Source organism: Triticum dicoccoides, chromosome 2A (assembly GCF_002162155.2).
Source record: "Triticum dicoccoides isolate Atlit2015 ecotype Zavitan chromosome 2A, WEW_v2.0, whole genome shotgun sequence".
Lineage (NCBI taxonomy): Eukaryota > Viridiplantae > Streptophyta > Magnoliopsida > Poales > Poaceae > Triticum > Triticum dicoccoides.
The window spans coordinates 95,876,857-95,892,885 of NC_041382.1; the positions used below are offsets into that span (position 1 = coordinate 95,876,857).

The 16,029-nt window shown below is 45.1% G+C and overlaps 2 pseudogenes; one reads left to right on the forward strand and one right to left on the reverse strand.

The window, feature by feature from the left end:
* Positions 1 to 3,381: 3,381 nt before the first annotated feature.
* Positions 3,382 to 5,088, forward strand: LOC119359082 (annotated as a pseudogene).
* A 3,100-nt stretch (positions 5,089 to 8,188) lies between these two features.
* LOC119353570 lies at positions 8,189 to 12,166 on the reverse strand (annotated as a pseudogene).
* Between the last annotated feature and the right edge of the window lie 3,863 nt (positions 12,167 to 16,029).

Consider the following 16,029-nt stretch of genomic DNA (forward strand, 5'->3'; position numbering starts at 1 on the left):
CTTCCCGCGGGCGGCGGCGGCGAGGTAAGCGGCGGGGCGGCGACGGCGGCTTGGCGGCGGCGGCGCACTGGAGTGGGCGGCGGGGCTGGCGCGCGGCGAGGCTGGAGGAGACGGGCGGCGGCGCGGGGAACGGGCCCTCGGGGGCCGGCCTTGGGCTTCCCAGGCCCGGCAGTGGGAGGCGGCGGCGAGTGCCACGTGGCAGAACGCCACTGGTGCAGGGGCGGTGGCGCGGAGTGTCCGCCCCGGGCGGACAATGTCCGGCGGCGCGCGAGGTTTTTTTAGGGTTTCGGGGGTAGAGGAAGATCCGGATTCGGAGGGGTCTTTTTATAGCCATAGAGGGAGCTAGGAGAGTCCAAATGAGGTGCAGTTTTCGGCCACGCAATCGTGATCGAACGCTCTAGATGATGGAGCAGAGCTAGGTGGGTTTTGGGCCAAATTGGAGGGGTGTTGGGCTGCAACACACACGAGGCCTTTTCGGTCCCTCGGTTAACCGTTGGAGTATCAAACGAAGTCCAAATGGTACGAAACTTGACAGGCGGTCTACTGGTAGTAAACCAAGGCCGCTTGGCAAGTCTCGGTCCAATCCGGAAATGTTTAATCCCCACACACGAAAGAAAGCTAGAAATGACCACCGGAGGAGAACGAAGCGCCGGAATGCAAAACGAACAACGAGGAAAATGCTCGAATGCATGAGACGAACACATATGCAAATGCAATGCACATGATGACATGATATGAGATGCACGACAATGACAACAACACACGGAGACAAGGACCCGAACCTGAGAAAATAAATATAACTTAACGCCGAAACGGCAAGAGTGGAGTACAAATTGGGAAAGTTACATCCGGGGTGTTACAATAATATTATCGAGGACTATGGTGGAAGGGGGCACCGCACACGGCTAAGAATATGATCACGTGGATCAACTTGTGTGTCTAGGGGTGCCCTCTTCCTCCGTATATAAAGGATCAAAGGGGGGTGGCCGGCCAGGATAGGGCGCGCCAGGAGGAGTCCTACTCCCTCCGGGAGTAGGATTCCCCCCTTTCCTAGTTGGAATAGGATTCGGGAGGGAGGAAAGAGGAGAGAGAAGGAAGGGGGGCGCCGGCCCCCTCTCCTTGTCCTATTCGGACTAAGGGGAAGGGGCGCGCGGCCCAGCCCTGGCCACCTCTCCTCTCTTCCACTAAGGCCCACTAAGGCCCATATACCTCCCGGGGGGTTCCCGTAACCTCCCGGTAATCCGGTAAAATCCCGATTTCACCCGGAACACTTCCGATATCCAAATATAGGCTTCCAATATATCAATCTTTATGTCTCGACCATTCCGAGACTCCTCGTCATGTCCGTGATCACATCCGGGACTCCAAACAAACTTCGGTACATCAAAATGCATAAACTCATAATATAACTGTCATCAAAACCTTAAGCGTGCGGACCCTACGGGTTCGAGAACAATGTAGACATGACCGAGACACGTCTCCGTTCAATAACCAATAGCGGAACCTGGATGCTCATATTGGCTCCTAGATATTCTACGAAGATCTTTTATCGGTCAGACCGCATAACAACATACGTTGTTCCCTTTGTCATCGGTATGTTACTTGCCCGAGATTCGATCGTCGGTATCTCAATACCTAGTTCAATCTCGTTACCGGCAAGTCTCTTTATTCGTTCCGTAATACATCATCTCACAACTAACTGATTAGTTGCAATGCTTGCAAGGCTTATGTGATGTGCATTACCGAGAGGGCCCAGAGATACCTCTCCGACAATCGGAGTGACAAATCCTAATCTCGAAATACGCCAACCCAACATCTACCTTTGGAGACACCTGTAGAGCTCCTTTATAATCACCCAGTTACGTTGTGACGTTTGGTAGCACACAAAGTGTTCCTCCGGCAAACGGGAGTTGCATAATCTCAGTCATAGGAACATGTATAAGTCATGAAGAAAGCAATAGCAACATACTAAACGATCGGGTGCGAAGCTAATGCAATGGGTCATGTCAATCAGATCATTCACCTAATGATGTGATCATGTTAATCAAATAACAACTCTTTGTCCATGGTTAGGAAACATAACCATCTTTGGTTAACGAGCTAGTCTAGTAGAGGCATACTAGTGACACTCTGTTTGTCTATGTATTCACACATGTATTATGTTTCCGGTTAATACAATTCTAGCATGAATAATAAACATTTATCATGATATAAGGAAATAAATAATAACTTTATTATTGCCTCTAGGGCATATTTCCTTCAGCCGCGCCTTTTCGATATACTCTTGAAGCTTCTCGATGGGTGTGTTCAGCTGCTCGTTGGTCCAAACGCACTTCCCTGTTACAGGGTCCAATTTTCCCCCAACCCCGAAGAACCAAGTCCTGCAATGGTCTGGCCAGCGTCGCGTCTCTGGTTCGATCCCTTTATCAATGAGGTCATTCTCAGCCTTGTCCCACAACAGTCGGGCTTTCAGGTAGCCACCTGACCCTGTGCGATGGTGATTCTTCTTCTTTGCAGCATTTTTCTTATTTGTCGCTGACATCTTCGCTGCTCTCTCAGATTTCTTTTTGGTGAAAAATGCGGGCCACTGATCTTTGATCTTCTCAAATCGGCCGATGAATTCTGGAGTCTTGTCTTGGTCGACAAACAATGATTTCAGCTCATTCTTCCACCTCCTGAATAGCTCAGCCATCTTCTTAAGAGCATAAGCCTTGATCATTGGCTTTTTAACTGGATTCTTTGGATCCTCCTCTGGCGGGAAGGTGAATTTTTCCTGCAGCGCGGTCCACAGTTAAGCTTTCTGCCTATCGCTGACATAAGACACCTGAGAGTCTTTGTCCTTGGGATTCAACCATTGCTCGATGCTGATCGGGATCATGTCCCTAACTAGAACCCCGCACTGAGCATTAAATTTTTGCTTGGTCCGGAGGGGTTCAATCGGTTGGCCAGCGTGATCAATTTTGATGATCGTGTACCTTTCATCCGCGCGCAACTTTCTCTTCGGGCCTCGTCTCGTTACCGAAGTGTTGCTCGATCCGGAGTGTTAGAACAGAAGAAAAAGAAGAGAGTTAATATGTGTACATACCAAAAACAATTAATGCATCAATTAGCTATAGTCAGCACATGCTTAATTAATTAATATATATACCTGGCCGGACTCCGTTTGGTCACGGGAGCCGTCATCACGGTGTCCTTCCCCCTCCATTCGGTCACCGGAGCCGTCATCACAGTGTCACCCGCGGCCGCCAAGCCCGCGCGGCCGTTTATGCCCTCGCCGCTACCTTCCTCTAGGCGCCGGCACTTGCGGGCCTCTTCTTTCTTGGTGGCACTGACACCAGCCATGGTGTCCCGATTGGCCAGCTCTGGTGGCTTCTCCTTAACGCGGCTGTCTTTGGCATGGCCTTGGGACGACGGCAAGCCTACGACAGCAGTAGTAGTAGCAGCAGACCAAGCATGAATTTTGCAATGACCTTTGTGTGCACTATTGTTCTGGAGCTGGTGTACTACCCAAAGCTGTCGTTGCCCGGCTTCTTAATTTGTGGGTTCATCTTGTGGATCGCCAGCAGGGAGCTGACTCCTTCAGGATATGTTGAGCTTGGGAGCACTGACGAGTCGGTGTATGAGGCTGTCATGGGGCCAGTCCGGCATATCCTTAGTGAACGCAAGTCCAGGAAGATTGCTACTTTTCTGTTGATCAATACAGCTTACATGTTTGTTGAGTTTGCCAGTGGTTTCATGAGCAATAGCCTTGGGCTGCTCTCTGACGCTTGCTATATGTTGTTTGATTCTGCTGCTCTGGCAATTGGACTATATGCATCGTACATCGCGAGGCTGCCTGCAAATGGATTGTATAACTATGGAAGGGGCAGGTTCGAGGTGCTATCTGGGTATGTTAATGCAGTGTTCTTGGTACTTGTTGGGGCACTGATTGTGTTGCAGTCGTTCGAGAGGATACTCGAGCCTCGAGAGATATCAACAAGTAGCCTTTTGGCAGTTTCTGTTGGTGGACTTTTCGTAAATATCATTGGATTGGTTTTCTTTCATGAGGAGCACCATCATGCGCATGGCGGTAGCTGCTCTCACTCCCATTCACATTCCCATTCTCGTTCACATGATCATGGTCATGAAGATCACCATCATGATCATGGTCATGAAGATCACCATCACCATCATGACCATGTTCATCAGAGTGCTGATCACGAGAAGACATGTTCTGGTCATCATGGAGACACAAATAAGAGCCATCATCATAATCACCGACATGATAGTAACAATGCAGAGAATCATCATCAACATAACCATAGTTGTAGCCACAAGCATGGTCACAATGGCCATGTGGAACATCACCAGCAGGGTGTAGATCAGGCTCATCAAGATTGTCGCAGCATCAACGGTGAGAAAGGACTTCTAGAGATTCCACTGATAAATGTGCACTCTCATGGTGCAGAATCTCAGTCTTGTAATGGAGAAGTGGAATCGTCAGAAATCGGAAACCATGCCAAGCCAGCAAGCCGGCGTCACATTGACCATAACATGGAAGGTATCTTCTTACATGTCCTAGCTGACACAATGGGAAGCGTCGGTGTTGTGATCTCGACCCTACTAATTAAGTACAAGGGATGGCTAATAGCAGATCCCATTTGCTCTGTATTCATTTCAATAATGATTGTGGCTTCTGTCCTTCCATTGTTGAGAAATTCTGCTGAAATTTTGTTGCAAAGAGTTCAAGGAGCCATGAGAAGGACTTTGAAGCAGCACTGGATGATGTTAAGAAGATTAATGGTGTGATTGGAGTCCATAATGTTCATTTATGGAACTTGACAAACACCGATATTGTAGGCACTTTTCATCTTCATATATCAGCTGAAGCTGACAAGTCTGTTATAAGAGAAAGTGCTTCACGGATATTTCAAGAAGCTGGGGTTCAAGATCTGACTATCCAGATTGAATGTGTCGAAAGATAGCAGTTGTTGGTATAGCGACACTTGTCGGTAGAGTGATAGGATTTTGGCACAGAACAAATATATCTGTAGTGCTCTCCATTCAGGAGCCATCCTTTCTGTACTGTTGGAAGGAAATTGCATTGAAATACAGGTTTGCAGCTTAATCATTTTGGTCTGAGCAGCTTAATATTTAGATGCTGTATATTGTCCATGTTGCATATAGACTTCATAAAAGCTTTCCTCCAGCCCTAGGCTACAGTCACATGGTGATAAGCAGTTCAAGCTTAAACAAGCAGATTAATGAAGTAAACAAAGAGCACAATGCCAGCAGAAAAGAAAGGATTACATGACCATATATAACCAGTACAAACTTAAGCAAGCAAATGAATGGAGAAAGCAAATTAAGTAGCAATACAACGAGAAGTGAAGCCTCTAAATCAAAGAGTTACACTGAATAATGCAAGCCCGTGTTGTTGGAGCAGTGCAACAGGAACCTTAGTTCAGCTCAGATATAATTCGGCTGTATCTTCGACATCAAATTGTATCCATTTCATGTGTTCTCTCTTATTCATCACCTGGTATGTGCCTACATAGGTATGTCTTTCTCCGTCATCCCCACTGGCCACCACCACCACTGATTGTAGCAGTGGAAGCAATGAAGGAACATGTGGGATCTAAAATGAAGCATGTCAAGATTAATGAAAAAAAAGCATCAGATGGATGAGTATACGTACTTCAGATCAATCATTTTTGTTTAGCTATCATAGTAAACATCATAATAGTCATCATCATCCTCATCATTGTTGTTTTAATTTGGAGATTGAGATGCCAAAAAGAGCAACAATAGAGTAATTAATGTCAATATATAATTTGGAAGCATGTGCATGTATGTAGGACAGTCGCAGGAGTGTAGAAATATGGAACAGAAAAACAAACACTTAATTCATTCGTTGATGAGTATCATGCGTTATTAGATGATCATATCTAGTTGCGTAATCCTCTGTTTTGCTGTTTACTGGGAGAGCCTATATACACTTCCTATTCTTGCTATGGAATCTGTAAGTTTGGTCCCAACTCTTCTTGCTGCAGGACCTTGTTGCTTGCATCGCCGTGTCTTTTGGCAAGGAGTAAATTATCGTTTGGAGGGGAACAGACTGATGAAAGCATACAGGATAGTATGCAAAAGACATTCCCTTCAGTTCTTGAATCAGAGTGCCGCAGTGAAGAGCAAGATGCTCTTTTGGTTGATGAATTGGTCCGAATAGATTGGGAGGCCACGACCATCAGGTTCCTCTCTTTTGGTCTTGTGATGAATGCTCTATTGGGGTGTTCCCATAGTGATCGATGTGAGTGAATCTTTCAAGTCCTTTTGATCTGCAAAATAGTGCGAATATCGTGGACTGAATATTGTATATGTTAAAGCCATTTGTTAATATATTTTTTCTAAATGTGCTCCACTTTGGTTAATTTCTTGATCATTCTTGTGCCTATAGCTTCAGAGGTTTTTTACCCCCTTTTGCCTTCTTCTACAATTTGGATAACGTTGTGAAATGCCATGATCTAAAACTTGCCATGCGATTTGTCATGCAGGTTCTCGAAGGACATGGAGTTTGACGCTGTTAACACGATGCATATGTGTGCAGACATGCTGAGATGGAGGAAAGAGTTCGGTGTGAGCATGATTCTTGAGGCGATCACGCTGACCTACAGCAATGCTGCAATTGTTGCAATCTTTGCTTAATGTCCAACATTCAACGAGTTCACGTGCACAGGGTTTTGAGTTTGACCGCCCCCTGGCGACACGAGCCTGCCCTCCTCTGCGCCGCCCCTGGTGGCGAACCCCGCCTCTGCTGCTGAGGCTGCCGCTGCATCACTCTCTATCCCTGCTCATCTTTGTGCCTGCCAGTTGGTCGAGGTGGCAGCAGTATGAGATGTTATCGCTGGTCTGTTGCCAATTTACCATGAACCATCTTACTAGCGTAATGTATTTATGCATTTATCCAAGGAATAATGTACCTTCTAGATTTTCTTGTACATTTGTACCATACGTACTTATTTTATTGCTGTGTTGTCAAAATAGATGATCATGTCAAAGCATGAATTCAGTAACTGATATTACAGCTGCAGCCTCATAAGCACAAGTACTGGTGCTCTGTTTTCTAATCTTTGCTTCTTTTTGTGTTTAAATTCCACATGGCTCAGTTTTGTTTCTAACCTTCATGCTTTTTTGCAGTCATATATTTACAGAAATTTTGCACTCATTTGTTATTGCTGATCCGTTGCCAGTTTACCATGTGCCATTATGATCTAGTGTGCCTATATGGCTATATAAGCCTACGTCTGCTAATCAAACTACAAGTGCGATCCTTAGTCGCCTAAGACTTCAGGAGGCTTTGGCTTAGACCAGGTTAGATGATAAGCATAGTAGTGTAAATTCCCTCTTGCAGTGGACATGCTACCAGTTGATTGCATTCTCTTTTCGATGAATATACCACCGTACTGTTACTAATTTCTCGGCTTCCATTTTTTATACAGTGCCACTCAATGGTCATGGTTTTACTCGACAACTTTTATTGTGTTTCAGTACATGCTGTTTTTATCTTTGTTTCACATACTGTGAGCAACAGGCATTCACTGGGTCTACTGGTAGGATATATAAGCAACAAAAATGAACTCAATTACCACTCCAGTTGCCATTGCTCAAGAAAAAGGCAAAAATGAAACACTAAATTGTATTCCCTCCGTACAGAAATATAAGAGTGTTTAGCTAACTATAAAGTAGTGATCTAAACACTCTTATATTTCTTTGGGAAGTACTATTAAAGTTGCCATTGCTGAAGGAGTATTACGTGAGGCAGCAGTGCGAGATGAATCATCCACTAGCTACTACTCCCTCGGTCCCATAACAAGTGCTGCAATTTTATACTAACTTTAGTACAAACGACTTAACAATGAAAACAACACATATAATACTATGTAGAACAGGAGTCATAACATTTCACATACGGGCGCAACATTAAGATTACAACATTACAATTAGAGAACTGAGGATGAGCGCAACATTACAGTTAGAGAACAGAGGACGGCAACATTACAACATTACAGCTAGAGAACCGAGAACGGGCACAACATTTGTCGTACTTGGCAGCGGACTTGTTCTGCCGTGCGGTCATTGCTCAAAGAAGCCACTAGTAGGATGAATCATCCAGTCATCCACTAGTAGGTCACTACAACTCATTACAAAATTCTCAGCAACGACAAGAAGTCTTAACATGAAAACACAGGATAGTAATTATTACATAGAACATGCCAACAGGAGTGGCAACATTAAGCAAAACATTAAGCATACAAGCACAATATCATAAACTGTGTTTTCTCGAGCATACATACAAGTGCATATGAGCGCAACAATGATGCATGATGTTATCTCTAGCATTATATACATAGAAGTGATTGATGCATGCATCCATGCGCTATTTAGGACAAACCATCATCCTCGATGATCAGAAACCCCGTCTCCATCAAGTACTTCATCTCTTCATCATCAGGAAGCCCCTTCTTTAAGAAGATCTTTTCCCCTTCATCGCTACCATCAAGACGATAGCTGCGGTAGATCCAATCTTCTTCCAGATAATCTACCCAGTAAGTCGGCTCACGGCTGCACGCTATGATGCAGTCATTGGTATATGATTCCGAATATGGTTTTTCTTCGCCCCACATCTTCTCAAACTCTAGGCCACGTCCAACGAAACTCCCCTGTGCTGGATGCACAACCCTGCTCCCGGCATACTCACAGTACAGGCAACGGACTTGCTCTGCCACATATGGATGCAGACAAAAATCAAAACGCATCATGCTACTGGATGATGGAAGTGGCAGAAAGCTAGCTACTCGTCTTCCATCAAGGATACTTACTAAACAACGATGTAAACAGAAATAATGCAATGAAGGATTGATGAATGCATGTATTATTTGGGTAAAATTGTAGACCCGGAAGGTCAGCGAGAATATCCTGTTGATCGATGATACCCCACACGTTGTTGTTGCGGGAATTTTTTTACAATATATGTTTCAACGATATATGGTTTTATGGAAAATGAATATTTGGAGTAATAACATGCAAACTAAAACTGAAAATGCATAATATAATGGAAATTCTCATGCATGTTTTGCATGTTGAGCTATGCATGTTGCATGCTGAGTTGGCATGCTTCTTGTTGAGAGAAATAGATTAGTGGGGGCTAGCTATTTTAGATATGAAAGTTTTAAAGCAGTATTCCAACGATGGTCAACTGAAATGGGGATTGCCCTAGGCCAGCTGTTTGCAACTTAAATATACTTATCCAGGAAGAACGGGTGTACTGTCGGAGACATCCACCACTATTGCAAGGGGTGACAGACAGGTAACACATATTGTAAATTTAATAATTGAATAGCAGAGATTTATATATCTGATTGATGAAAAATGCCAAGTCGCAAGGGAAAATGACAGCATACCAGTGCCTGGAGATGGTACTCCAACAGGGCAGCACCAGCCCATCTCCTGAGTCTGAGAGCCATCATTGCGGCATTCAGCAAAGAATAGCGTTGGTGGTGCACCGGCAGATTGGGTAGCGAGGAAGTTGATATGGGAGTAATGATATATGCGAGTGAAAGGACCCGTGTACACAGGGCCATCAACATACTTATTGACACCGCAGATAAGATGCAACTCATACTTGGGTACCTGAACAAGAACAATTAAGACAGAGAATGTTAATCTGAAACACGTACAGATTGTTTTGCAGCGAGAACAAATCCAAATTATGCTAGAAGAAACCAACCCCAGGTTGCCGGCTGTATACGTCAATTAAAGATTTCACCATTCCAACGACTGCAGCATGCTCGTTCCAGAAGTCATTCATGAGTCGATCCATCCTTCCATACGTCAGCTGGTTTACCGCCTCGATATTTGTTTCTGGGTGCTCGGTTTGTTCCAACTCGCTGATGGAATAGAACAGACATTCGGCAAGATGGTCGGCGTCCACGTGGGAGAGCTTGCCGCCATCCTTGAGATAGTGCGAGGCCATCCGCAGCATTGGATTAGACGGTCGGAGAAGCTCTGCCTGGTCATGAGTTTTGGGGTGAAATGCAGCAGCTGCAGCTGCAGCATAAGCTTGTTCGACACTGGAAGATATCATAGCATCATCATTGTTATCATCATCAAGGTGGTTAGGATCAGCGATTCGGAGATCGGCCCCAGACGCCTGCAGTCGTTGCATGGCTTGGTCCGGCGAGAGGTGTCCGGCGCAGCGGGTGCACAGGAAGGAGAGAAGGCCATAGAAGGATCTGACTGCAATTCGAAGAAGGCCTCCTGTGCTGATTGCCTCTAGGTCAACCTTCTTGGTTAGAGGGTAGGCTCGGCTGTACCAGATTGTATTGAGGATGATGTTGGAGACAGGGTCCAGTGGACCGTAGCAGTGGCCGGCCTGGAGCAGGCTGTGGTGGTATTGAGAGTGCAGCTTCTCCTTGGGCAGCAGGGCTAGTGCCTGCAGGTAGTATCCATGGATGGTGGTGAGCAGCATTCGCCTCATAGTGGACCGCTCAGGAAATCCCATCACCTCCCCCAAGAGGTCAGGACTGAGCTTGAGTAGACGACAAGAGGCAAGATCCCATGATTTTTCGAGGGTGAAAACTGATGGCTGATGTTTCTTGAGCAGAATATCTATGATTTCAGTGGACTGGAAACGATCGAAAGTTACACATGGGCCTGATAGCACGGTGGCGACACTCAAGAAAATGTGAAAGCAGCTTCCAAGCTGACGCAAACTGCTTCGGGCACGGGTGTTGGGTGGCAGCTGCAGCACATCTAAGGGCCAGTTCCACGGCGGCGACAGTGGCGTCGGATTTAAACCTGAAACTCTGCTCCATCCCCCGGTGCTGGATGATGAGGCGGGCGGCAACGAGGGGATCCAACTCGGCTTTGTTGAGGTACCACATAGCCTTGGGCTCGGTGAGGTAGGGGAAGAGGGCGGCCAGGAAGGCTACAAGGCCGTTGAGCGACCGCTGGTGCATATCCCCGATCAAATCTATTTTTCTCCGCTTCGGGAAAGATGCTGCGGGGACGGGTTCATTGTCAAGGTCATCCACGCTCATGGCGCCGGCGATGGAGACGCCGGCGACGATGTTGGAGATGGGATCTAGGAGTCCGAAGCAGAAGCCAGCGTCGAAGACCCCCTGGAGGAGCTTCACCCGCCCGTAGCAGCTCTCAATCTTGGCAAGGAGGGCCCATGTAAGCTCGTCCCTCTCCTCTTTTCTGACAACTCCTTCGTCCCTGAGGGTCCGCGGCCCGTAGATCTGTGGCTCGCTGATGCTGATGCGGCTGGAGCTGCTGGTGGTCCTGGCGATCGTGGCTGGATCCATGGACTGGAACTAGAACTTGATCCGGGCGTCGGCCTGTAGATCCGTGGCTACTGGTCCTCACGCTAGCAGTGGCGGAATTAGGATTATAAAACAGACGGTCCACCTAAAATAAATTGGCAACAACTATGACATGCCAACGTTCTAAAATTAGTTTTTAGGGAACATGACAGAATTCTAATTAATTTACCAATAGCACATAGAAACAGATCAATATGGTCTTACAGACATACCGAGATTCTCAATTTTGCATAAGATAAGCCTACATAATATATACCTTGACAAATTCGAAGAAGACTATGTGGCACTGTTAATTTGTTAGAGTGGCAAACAATCAGATAGATCATTATTATGTCACTGATCAGGTGCTCATGTACTGGATAGCAAAATTATTTGTATGTGTTCACATGACTGTGTGTTCATGTACTATATAGCAAGTCTGATTTGTTTAGTTAAGGCAATAGACTTGACCCTTTCACCTTATTGATGCGACAACAAAGAGCAAACCCTAAATCAGAAATTGAGGATGGGCAGCGCCGCAGTGAACAATTTACCTCTCAAGTACACAGATAGGGCCAAAGGTTGGCCGCCGGGTAGGTTTACTGCCTTGCTGCCAGCCGAGCGCCGGAGTCGGCGGAGAGCAGATTGGGCGGCGGGCGGCTGCTTGTAGGGTGGCGCGGTGGCGCTGAGCGCCGGGCGGGCGGGGCGGGCGGGGGTAGCTCCTGGGCGTCTAGCGACGAAAAGGCAGGCAGCGAGGGGCGGCGGCGTTCGCCGTGGCAGGCGGTGAACCGGCAAGAAAAGGAGCCGAGAGCGGCCGAGGTCGGGGACGAGCAGGGGAATAGAGAGGAAACGCGCAGGCAGGGTTCGCCCCCGCATTAACTTTGGGCCGGCCCATATGCGGGGCGGTGCTCCCCTGTTATTTTTTCGTTTTAATTTAATTTTAGTTTTATTTGTGTTTTCGTTTCTGTTTTGTTTTTCTTGCTTCTTTAAAAAAAAGTTCGGGATTTGAAAAAAAAGTTCTGAATTTAAAAAACATGTTTGTGAATTTGATAAATATTCCTGGATTTTGAAAAATCATGAATTTTAAAAATATTTTGTGAATTTGGAAAAATGTTCGAAATTTCAAAATATGTTCATGAATTTTAAAAAATATTCTAATTTTTTTAAAAGAAGAATGTTAAAAATCCTCCAGAATTTCAAAAGTTGTTCATTACTTCTGCTAAACCGCATGAAGTTTGGGTCAGTTTGGTTCATGACCGAACAATTACAAGTCGAGGGATGGTGCCAATCCTTGTGCACTACTCCATAATGCGAGTTGAGTTGAAAGGACAAACGAGGAAAGAACAAACAACTTTCTTGGTCGGCTTGGGTCTCGCGTGTGCAAAAGTATTTTTGTGGTTGTATTAACTTAAAGTGAATTTCAATTTTTATCCCCAGTTTCATGTTTGTGGTAGTATTTACCCTATTTAGAATTTTTCATATTCTTACTCAATTTAATCAAACTTGTGCCACAAACAATCCCATTTAACTTTTATCATGTTTTTATCTTACTATGCTGATGTGCATGCCATTCCAACGGTTTAATTTCTTTCTGGGTTTTCTTCTAGTTTACTTACACTGAACCGGACCCGGCCCAACTAGTCGTCTCGTTTTATGTTGCACTGGGTATGACATGTCATTAGGAGAGAAAGGGGGAGGCATGGTTACAACATATTCAAAGCAAAGTACTTAAGGGGCAATCATTACTTGCTTATTCTCATATGAAGGGATCTCAGTTCTGGAGGTCTCCCAACGGATCAATCAAGAGATCCGTCTGGGTTGTCCTCCACCGGCAATGGGCATTAGAACATTTTGTTCCGACAGTCATTTGGGCAGGTGGAGACCATAGAGTGGGCTAGTTTGCGGGCTGCCCTCCCGCCGGTGCTCGCGGATTATGCAAAGACTGCCTCATGGCATTTGGAACCTTCAGTTGTTTTCTCGGTCAGCTCGGCCTATCATGCCATGTGCCAAAGATCAATTATTGTGTGGGCCGCGCTGCTATGGAAAGCGCCCTTACCCTTGAAGATCAAGATTTTTGTATGACAATTGTTGAGGGAACGCTTCCCATCTGGGACGGAGGTGATCAAGTGAAACGACCCCGGAATGGTTCTGCCCTCTTTGTGGTGTCTCGGAGACGGGGACTCACATCCTCTTCTCCTACACGACGGAGTTTTGTGGTGCTTTGTTCTTGAGGCTCCCGGACCTGAATGGGAGGCCCTAAATATGGCCGTGTTTCTTCAAACCAGTGCCAACCAGCCCAGGAGGAGGAGCCGTCTCTTCTAGCTGGTGTTTGTGGTGTTAGCGTGGAGCTTGTGGACGACGCAAAATAAGATGATGATTGAGCGGGTCTTTCTTTCGACGGGCCTCTGATTCAATCTTCAAATTCCTTGCCTTTTTGCAACACTGGCACTTGTTGTGTAGGTAGCGAGATTTGCGATCGCCTGGGCCATATGATGGTTGCGTTGACTACTAACACACTGGGTATTTTACTTTACTGTATTTAAACCTTCTTAAATTTGTTAGGACAGCTTTTCAAATTGCCATGGAACCTATACATATAAGGGTCCAACTATGTCACATCTTGCTGGCCTTTTTTGTTGTTTGTTCTCTAGCCTTTTTCTTTATTGTTTGTTGTCGGGTTAAATACACACGGGCTGCCTGGCAACGCCAGCGCTAGCTACACGAGCTAGACCCGGCTCCCAGCCCTCCCACACCGGCCTTGACTTGATTGATACAAGTCTGTGTATACGATGAAAAAGCAGCTCGTATCCTTTACCTTTTTTGCAAAGTGTCCTCCGGCTTGTCCCTAGGTTGACGTCTTTCAGGTCAATTTACCCCATCCGCAAACATGAAAAATGTTTATGATTTTCCTAAATCACAATTTTGAAAAAAATAATCTGGCAACTTAAAAAATATCAATCAATTTAAAAAATGTTCATGAATTCAAAAAATTCACAATGTTTGAGAAATTAAAAAGTATTCACAAATTGAACAAAAATATTCATGAATTAAAATGATTTTCATGAATTTGTTAAAAAAATTGATTTCCTAAAAATATTCATGGACAAAAGAAATGTTCACGAATTGAAAAAAAGGTCATGAATTTTGAAAACTACATTGAAACAAAAAAAATGGTCGAACCCAGTTGCGAGTTGATGTTCGACTTGCAATTGGGTTAAAAAATATCGATGCATGTTACGAGTCAAGTGTGGACCTGCAACTGTGGTAAAGAAAAGGATCAATGGCCGAGTTGCATGTCAATGGTGGACTTGAAACTCGGATGGAAAAAATATATTTGAGCCCAGTTGCGAGTTGATGGTTGACTTGCAACTATAGCAAAAAAAGGGTCAAACCCAATGGTGAGTGGATGATTGATCTACAACTGAGACACAAAAAAGTTAGCCCTAGTTGCGAGTCAATGGTGGACTTGCAACTGAGGCAAAAATAAACGAGCCTAGTTGCGAGTCAAAGGGTGGGTTCGCAACTAGGGCAAAAAATGATCAAGTGCCCAGTTGCATGTCAACGGTGAACCTGCAACTGAAAAAAAAAATTGTCTGCCGAGTTGCGAGTCGATATTGGATATGCGACTGGATAAAAAAGGGTCAAACACAATTGCAAGTCGATGGTGGACTTGTAATTGAGCCAAAAAAATGTTGGGTCTAGTTGTGAGTCATGGATGGACATGCAATTGGGTTAAAAAAAGACCGAAGACCCAATTGCATGTCAATGGTGGACTTGCAACTGAGACGGAAAAAGGGTCGAGCGAAGTTGCGAGTCGATAGTTAACTTGCAACTGCAGCAAAATAAGATCAAGGGGCCTAGTTGTGAATTGATGGTTGTCTTGCTACTGGAATAACACAAGGGAAAATCCATTTGCAAATTGATGGTTGACTTGCAACTGGAACAAAAAATTCAACCACTAATTGCGAGTTGGTGGTAGACTTGCAACCGAGTTGTGTATTTAAAATTTACTTACCATAAAAATGTTTATCAATAGAAAATATGATCAAGTGTCCACTTGAATGTCAAAAAAATGATGGACTTGTGTTGGAAAAAATGGTCGGGCCTAGTTGCGAGTCGATGATTGACTTGCAACTGCAGAAAAAAAAGATCAATGGGACAAGTTGGGAACCGATGATTGTCTTGCAACTAGAATAAAAGCAAGGGTGGACAAGTTACGAGTCTATGGTTGACTTACAACTGAAAAAAAACAAGTCAACCCCTAGTTGCGAGTTGGTGGTGTACTTGCAACTAAGGTGCGTATTCACAAATAGTTCATCAATAAAAATGTTTATCAAAAAAATTGATCAAGTGCCCACTTGCATGTCAACGGTGGACTTGGAACTTGAAAAGAAAATTGTCGGGCCAGTTGTGAGTCGATAGTGGATTTGTAACTGGATAAAAAAAGACCGAACCCAGTTGCAAGTCGATCGTAGACTTGCAATCAAGTAAAACAAATTACTGGGTCCAGTTGCAAGTCTTGAGTGGACTTGTAATTGAGGCAAAAAAGATCAAGCACTAGTTGTATGTCAATGGTGGACTTGCAACTGGGATGGAAAAAGGTCGAGCCCAATTACGAGTCGATGATTGACTTGCAACTGCAGCTAAAAAAGATGAAAGGGGCAATTGTGAATCAATGGTTGTGTTG